The sequence below is a fragment of the Python bivittatus genome, unplaced genomic scaffold (genome assembly GCF_059951505.1).
Source record: "Python bivittatus isolate LINGU-HERP-01145 unplaced genomic scaffold, Pbiv_v1 ctg000190_np1212, whole genome shotgun sequence".
Taxonomy (NCBI): Eukaryota; Metazoa; Chordata; class Lepidosauria; order Squamata; family Pythonidae; genus Python; species Python bivittatus.
In genome coordinates, this window is record NW_028277042.1 from 2,190,630 (window position 1) to 2,198,335 (window position 7,706).

The 7,706-nt window shown below is 43.8% G+C and overlaps 1 non-coding gene across 1 annotated transcript; it reads left to right on the top strand.

Moving 5' to 3' along the window:
- Window positions 1–5,417: 5,417 nt before the first annotated feature.
- On the top strand, window positions 5,418–5,500 carry TRNAL-CAG (transfer RNA leucine (anticodon CAG)). The gene has a single exon. It is a non-coding gene; the product is annotated as a tRNA-Leu (tRNA).
- The last annotated feature ends 2,206 nt before the right edge of the window (window positions 5,501–7,706 follow it).

Consider the following 7,706-nt stretch of genomic DNA (forward strand, 5'->3'; position numbering starts at 1 on the left):
AATAAATAAACAAACAAACAAACAAACTAGGCTGCCCCTAGATCAAAAGAAAGCACTGGAGACCTTACGACAGCTTAGGATAGAAAGCAGCAGTTTGGAATCGAAGCTTGAAAATGGGGGCAGGGGGCGGGCAGGGGGCTTTTACAGAGGGCCAGATGTGAGTGGGAGGAGGCGGTCATCCATTTCTGCCACCAGGAAGTGGCCCGGACTGGTGATGGGCCAAGGCAGAAAGGGCAGATCTGCCTAAGCTCTCAGCAAATGGCACTTTCTCCACATCAGGGAAAGTGCCCTGAGCCTAGAAGATTAGTCACCCAAATAAAAAGGGCAGGAAGTGTTGATTTAGCTCACAGGTTTCCTTTTCTCATGAAATCGCCAAATCACCCTTCAGTGGGAAAATCCCAGGTCAAAGTTTGCCATAGCTCGGATGGAGCAAACTGACCTGCCAGAGAGGAGAACGGAGTTGATGGCTTTGAATCTGGCCCCAATCCTGCCATTTTATCTGCCTCTGCTGATACCAGCCTTCCCCATCTCATTTAAGAGGGACTTAAGTTCGACAGTCACGATTGTTGACATTTCAAGATCAGCAGAGGTTGGCCAAATGCTCGTAAAGTGCTGCTTTTCAGGCCAGCTAAAACAAATTCTGACTTCCTCTTCTAGGTATAGAGCCATACGGCTTGTGAAGGTTCGCCTTCCCCAACCTGGTGCCCTCCAGACATATGTGCTCACCCCCAACAAATGGCTGTCTGGCCTCAGCTTGATTGATTGAACTTTACTGGTGATCCGAGGCCAAATACTAATGTTAAGGTTATAATGCAACGTGCTTAAGATGGTGGACTAGAAAGCAGGAGACCATGAGTTCCAGTCCTCCTTTAGGCACAAAAACTGGCTGGCTGACTTTGGGGCAGTGCTTCTCTCTCAGCCCAACCCACCTCACAGGGTTGTTGTTTGGGGGACAGAGAGGAAAAGGGGCCATTATGTACCCTGCCTGGAGTTGTACAAAAATGAAGGGAGGATATAAATCTAATAACTAAATAAATTGCAAAGTAAGATCAGTCCAAAAGAAAAAGGGAAGATGGAAAAATAAAAGAAGGGAAGTGAAATTAGATATCTAACACAATGATAAAACATCAAGATCTTTAGATATAGATTTAGATACAAAGTTCAGATTTTTTTTTTAATTTTTAGTCTTATGTATGGCATTAAGAAGGATAAACCTAACGGCATCAGGTGTGTTCTAACAGAGGTTCTAAATCATTAATCTCCTAAGAAAAATAACAATACTTGGCTTTCTTCCTAGAGACTTCAGGAACCGTATCAGCCAAAAAGCAGCTTTTTCTTCTCAGCAGGCCAGCCATAAGATTGCTCCTGTTCTTGAAATGCTCCTCCCATTAGGAACTTTCAGTTGGAATCTGCCTTCTTAGAATTTAAGACCAATGTTCCAAGTCTGGAGCACCAAAGATGATAGGAAAGAGGTTCCTGGATGGACAGACCACCCTTAGCTCCAGGATCAAATGCATTTGGGGAAGGGGACCCTACCATTTCTGTTGGTCCTTGCTTCCATTGTTGAACTGCTGTTACTTTTAGGACAGTTTGCCTAGCATTCAGCCAAAATCTGCCCTCCTGGAACTTAAGACCATTAATCTGGATCTAGGTCCTTCTAGGATGATGGTCATGGCTTCAAATCAACATCCCTTCCCATCACTATCTAACAGTGCCAGAGAGTGGATGTGGGATCATTCTTAGGTGAAGTTAACTGCTAAGATATGGAGCTTAGTCTGCACAGAATACTGGGGTGGAACCTATTGTGGATAGAATTACATTTTTCCAAAAGGATCAGTTTACGGAATGCCAGTTTAAGGGACATACAAGAAATTGGCAACCCTGGGGCGGGGGGGGGGGGGACAGCAAATATCCAGCAGTCCCTCTTTCAATATAGTCTAAACAGCAATAAGATTTGTACTTTATATGAAGCAGAAAATGACAATGCTCTTGTTTCAGCTGGGCTAAATTCTGCAGGTAACATTGCCCTCCTGTGGCCATGTCTTTATTACTACTGCCGTCAGATCAGTGCAGGCAATGGTGTTGTTCCTGGGACACTCTCTGGAAGTGAAAGTTGGACTTTGAAGAAGCAAGATAGAAAGAGTATTGACAATTTTCAACCTTTGTGTTGGAGAAAACCCCTGAGGTATTCTCAGAATACCACAGACAGCAAAGCAAGCAAATGGATCATGAATAAACCAACTCAGAGTTGTCACTCGAGGTACAAATGACCAGGCTCAAATTATCCTACTTTGGACACATTATGCAAAGACCCAGCAGCTCTCTGGAAAAGGGTCTAATGCTGAGAAAAGTGGAAGGAAAGAGAAGGAGGACCAGCAGCAAGTTGGATAGACTCAATTACAGTGGTGATGGGTTCACTGTTGGAAGACCTGAAGGAGCAGATTGTCATGGGGAAGGTCTATCCAAGTGGTCTCCAACTGATGATACGTCACCTATCTGTCTTGCCTGTCTGTCTGTCATGGACACATAATGCAAAGGTCCAGCTCTCTTGAGGTCCATAATACTGGAAAAAGTGGAAGGAAGGAGAAGAGGACGACCAGCAGCAAGGTGTATAGACTCAGTTACAGTGGCAATGGGTTATTAGAAGACCAGGTTGGGGACCCATCATCCTGGAAAAGGTCTATCCATGCAGTCTCCAATTAATGGTACATCTAATCAGTCTTTCTCTCTCTCTCTCTCTGTCCGTCTGTCCGTCCGTCCGTCTGTCCGTCCATCCATCCATCCATCCATCCATCCATCCCTATCTATCTATCTATCTATCTATCTATCTATCTATCTATCTATCTAGTTTGGACACATAATGCAAAGACCCAGCTTTAATGCTGGGAAAGGTGGAAGGAAAGAGAAGACGACGACCAGCAGCAAGGTGGACGGACTCAGAGAGGCGATGGGTGCACCATTGGAAGACCTGAAGGACCAGGTTGGGGATAGACTATCCTGGAGAAGGTCTGTCTATGTGGTTGCTAACAGTCAACACCAGCTTGATGGTATATGATCCATCAATCACTTTTCCCCAAGATTGTGGCTTGATAAGGAGGCCCTGGTGCATTCACAGTGGTGATATTGTTCAATTTCTCTTTTTCTGACCCCAAGAAGAATAATCTTCTCAAGTCTTAATTGGCAATTTTCTTCTGGGGGCTGTTCCTGAGGGGCAAACACAGAGGCTTATGTATTCCAAGGAGATTCTACATCTTTTTCTGAAAAGCCATCTGTGGCTTACAGCTGGTGGTGTCTGATTAGAGCCACCCTTGCTAAACTTCCAGGTTTTCCTTTAGATGCTTTTGAAATTTGGCAGCTTTTACGTTATTCCCCTCATTTCTTTTGAATTTCTGAACTGCCTAGCCTACTGCCATCCAAGCCCTTAGCTTGCTTTTCAAGATCAGCCAAAGTTGGTTAGGTGCTGTCATCTGATGGAGACAGGTAGAGTATAGCAGGCCACTTTCATGCATATTAATTTATTATATATTTATCAAATTTATATAGCCTCCCATCTCACAAATGTGACTCTGGGTGGCATACAATAAAACAAACAGTTAAAAACAAGTCTAAAACAACCATAAAAAACAATTAAACATAAATATAAATAAGGCTGCAGGAGAATGAACCAACATCCTACCACAATGTAACCCTCTTGCAGGCTTCCTACTGTATTTCCATGGGATCCACAAGTCTGCTGGAAAATTTTAAGAGATTTCTGGAAGGCTAATAGGATCAGGGCTAATCTCACCTTGGGGGGAATGATGTTCCATATTAACTTTAGGACATCACAGGGCAAAAAAAAAAAAAAATTGATATGGGGATAATAACACCTCTCTAGGAGGAAATACTACAAATACCTTTGTGTGAAGCAAAGCCAGTTAACAGGAGCCACGATTAGAGGTAAGGCTGGGAGGCCAAAAGCTGAGAAAGATTTGTCCCAAACATATGTAGTGATACGTTGATTCTAAACCAAATATTAGCTCACTTGTTGACTTCTTGTACCACCATTCCTTTTCACCTTAATAAATCTTGTTAAAGAAAATCCTGTTGGATTTGTGTTTGGGGGGAAAAATCCCTTTCCGTTCAGGCAGCTGGCAAAGACTTATGACAAGCATGGACAGAAGGACTCTTGCTCCTCGGTGGGACACTTTAAGGCCTGCTGCCTGCCTTTCAGTAGCAAAGCAGGAAGCAGCCCCGGTTGACCTTGGATGATCAATAATAATATGTAAGCAGGATGAGATATATGCTTACAGCAGTGACAATAAATTTTGCTCAACCCTGGAAGAAAGATACAATTCCGACAATATCTGATTGGGAACTTAAACTTGGAGAATAGGCAGCAATGGCAAAACTAACAGCATATATGCACAGTGGAAGTTTAATCAGATTTAAGCAAGAACGCTCCCCATACATACAACACATCACACAGCACAGCAAATATAATCACCTACAGTTTGGCTTCTAAGGGGGCCTAAATGTCCACAAATATTGCAAGTTTTCAGCTGTATAAAAAGGGGGGAGTCAGAAAACTCAATTTTCTTTTTCCTTTCTCTTTCTTTTTTTCTTTTTAAATATTTTTTGGTATTTTAGTTTTTGTTAAATTTGTTTTGTTGATCTATTTTTTTCTTTTATCAACATGTTTTATATATCTATATTAAATCTCTATATTACAGCAATTATACAGTGCAGACTTCAATATTAAGTGATCAGCTCAAGACAGAAACCTTCATTGTACAACACTTTGATGTATATTGTGGCAGTTTCTTATTTCTAACATTATACTCAGTTTTGTATGAAAAAGTCAATTTTATGCTTGGAATATCAATATTCTAAATTGTAATTAATATTGATAGAATATTTCTTTCTCTTTTCTTTATTTCCAATACTCCGAGTTATCTAAACGGTAGAATGTGAACAATTTTAATCAATACTGTACACATATCATTGTCTTGAAACAATATACAGTAATGTATTAATATTTATAACGAGAAAAAAATAGTAAGCAGGGTCAGTTTCATGTGCGGGGGGGTCTGCAAGGTATGGTCAAAAAAGTCAAGATGGCGGGCACGACGGAGCGATTGAAGCTTCCCCCATTTTTTAAGTGCGTCTTTGCAAACGAACAGCCGGATGCGGGTTGAAGAGAAGCACAGCACGTTTTATATTATGGTGGGCGCTAAGACCCAGAGGACACCGTCGAGCCCTTTCCTGCCGCAGCGAACCCGCTGCCTGTGATCTTTATAGCAAAACCCAGCAGGAGGGATATTAATCGCACCAATGAGCGCTCAACTGCGCCTGCGCAAAAGCCGCAGTGAGTATGGGCGTCAGCAGCCTGCTTTGGAAATCTCTTGTAGGAAGGAAAAAAGCCTATTACGCAGCCAGTCAGGATGGCCGAGCGGTCTAAGGCGCTGCGTTCAGGTCGCAGTCTCCCCTGGAGGCGTGGGTTCGAATCCCACTTCTGACAAAGCTCTTTTCTTTTTGCGTTTATTTTTGCAGAACATCTCCAGTCCCGTTCCTCCTTCACGAGCCGCCTCCAACCCCCTGGAGCTTCGCAGGCGAGAGGGAAGGACAGCACCCAGCCCCGCTTCACCGGAGTCCGGTCTTGAGAAGGAGCGCTCTGCTCCCTCCGAATTACCCCATATAAACGGCCTCGATCCGAATCCAGAGAGACGAGGCTGCACTCGCAGAATCGGACCGCAGGCACCGAGTCCTTCATCCTCTACTGCTCCCCGGTCACTGCTCTTGACTGCAACCTTCCCAATCCAGCACTTTTTGCAGATCTCTCTCCCCCCTGTTCTTTCTCCCCGCTGCGGGCGGACCCCCCTCGGCTCCAGCCTTTTTCCTTTTCAGCGACAGGCTAATAAAAGAGACCTCAGATGAGGTGGGGAAAGGGAGATTCCTTCTAGCTTTTTAAAACATGCACTGCTTTATTTATTTATTTTTATTACCTTGTTGGGGATATTCAGCAGCCTTCTACGAGGTGCATCCACGCAGCTTATTATGACCACCCAACAAATGCCAAACGCCCTGCCTGGAGTTATGTGGACACGAAAAGTCCCTAGAGGTGGAGCGAAATGTTTTAAAAAACCCAAATGATAAAAGAATTGCTAATGCTGATTAAAAACTACTTTCATCAAATTATACATATATTCACACACAGCCAGATAGTTATAATATAGACATACAGTTATAAGATATATAGATATAGATATATGTGAGGGGAAAATTATTAGTAGCCTTTTTATATGTTTTAATGTAAGTTTGAGTGCATTTAATAAGGCCAAGATAACTGAAATATGACCTGTGGGGGCATTTATGGGAAATAAGAGGAATTTACAAGCTGAAGGAAATTACAAATTTGTTGACGAGAACAGAAGGGCTAAGGAAAGAGCACCGACACGACACGTGTCGACATCTGTTCTGGGAATGATCTGATCGTCATAATGTGGTTTGTGTTTTAACGGAATAAAAAGGATAGCAACCAGGTAAATGGCACCTCTTGAACGAGCTGTCAGTTTGACGGCTCAGGCAAGCAGGCCGGCATTGCAACGTGTAAGTACCTTGTACGTTGTGATTGCATTTATTTTTATGCTGAATTTTATTTTCAATAAAGTTTTGGTAGAACTTAGAACTCTGAAGTGACTTGTTTTATGGTGTGTCTGCCTCCCGTGTTTAACGTGGTTTTTTCCCTGACATATAGATATAGGTATAGATAGCCAGATAAAGAGATAGAAGAATGACAAGTAATAAAAGATAGATAGATAGATAGATAGATAGATAGATAGATAGATAGATAGATAGATAGATAGATAGATAGATATAGGACAGAGAAGGAAGGAAGGAAGGAAGGAAGGAAGGAAGGAAGGAAGGAAGGAAGGAAGGAAGGAAGGAAGGAAGGAAGGAAGGAAGGAAGGAAAGAAGACAGATAGCAGGCTATATTCTGAGAATTAAGGACTCATACTTACGTAATACAACTGAGCCCCAAAATTCATTTTCATATCAAAACTGAGCGTAAGGCTTCTTTCAGCACCAAGTTGCTGAAATACAGAAAGGTGACTTTGGGGGCTCTGTTAAACTGGGATATTTCAGAGCATTTGAGACTCTCCCCCCAACAGAAATTGGGGAGAGGGAGCGGGGAATCGGAGGGTCAAAGTGTTAGGGTCTTTGGAGGGGAAGACCAGCCCCATCTGGTGCAGGGAAGGGCGCCCAAAGTTTGGTTCCAGTTTGAAAAGTAAACTGGATCCCAATTTCTCATTCCAGGGAGTAACCCTGCTCGGGTAGAGGCAAATCCAAGAGATTTTCCCCTTATTCCTGGGATCTGCTTCCGGGCATTGCCTCAGAAGAGGAAAAAACGGAGCTGCCTTGAGGTGGGGGGGGGCAGAAGAAGACCAGCGGGGCTCCAACAACCACCTTCCCTCCGGGCCTCAGGGGTGGACAGGTCCCTTCCCTCCTTGGAGGCCACAGACCAAGCGACTCGAGAAACTGCAACACAACCCTTCGGAAGGAACCGGACACTGCTGGAGACCCTGCTGTGCCCAGCCCCTAGGGACCCCGAGCTGGCCCTGGGTGCCAAGGTCTTCCAAGCGCGACACGCCTTCGCTAGTCTAGAGCTCCCGAAAGGGAAGGTGGATCGGAGTCCCTTTTAATCCTCTCGAGACCCCCTCCCTCCA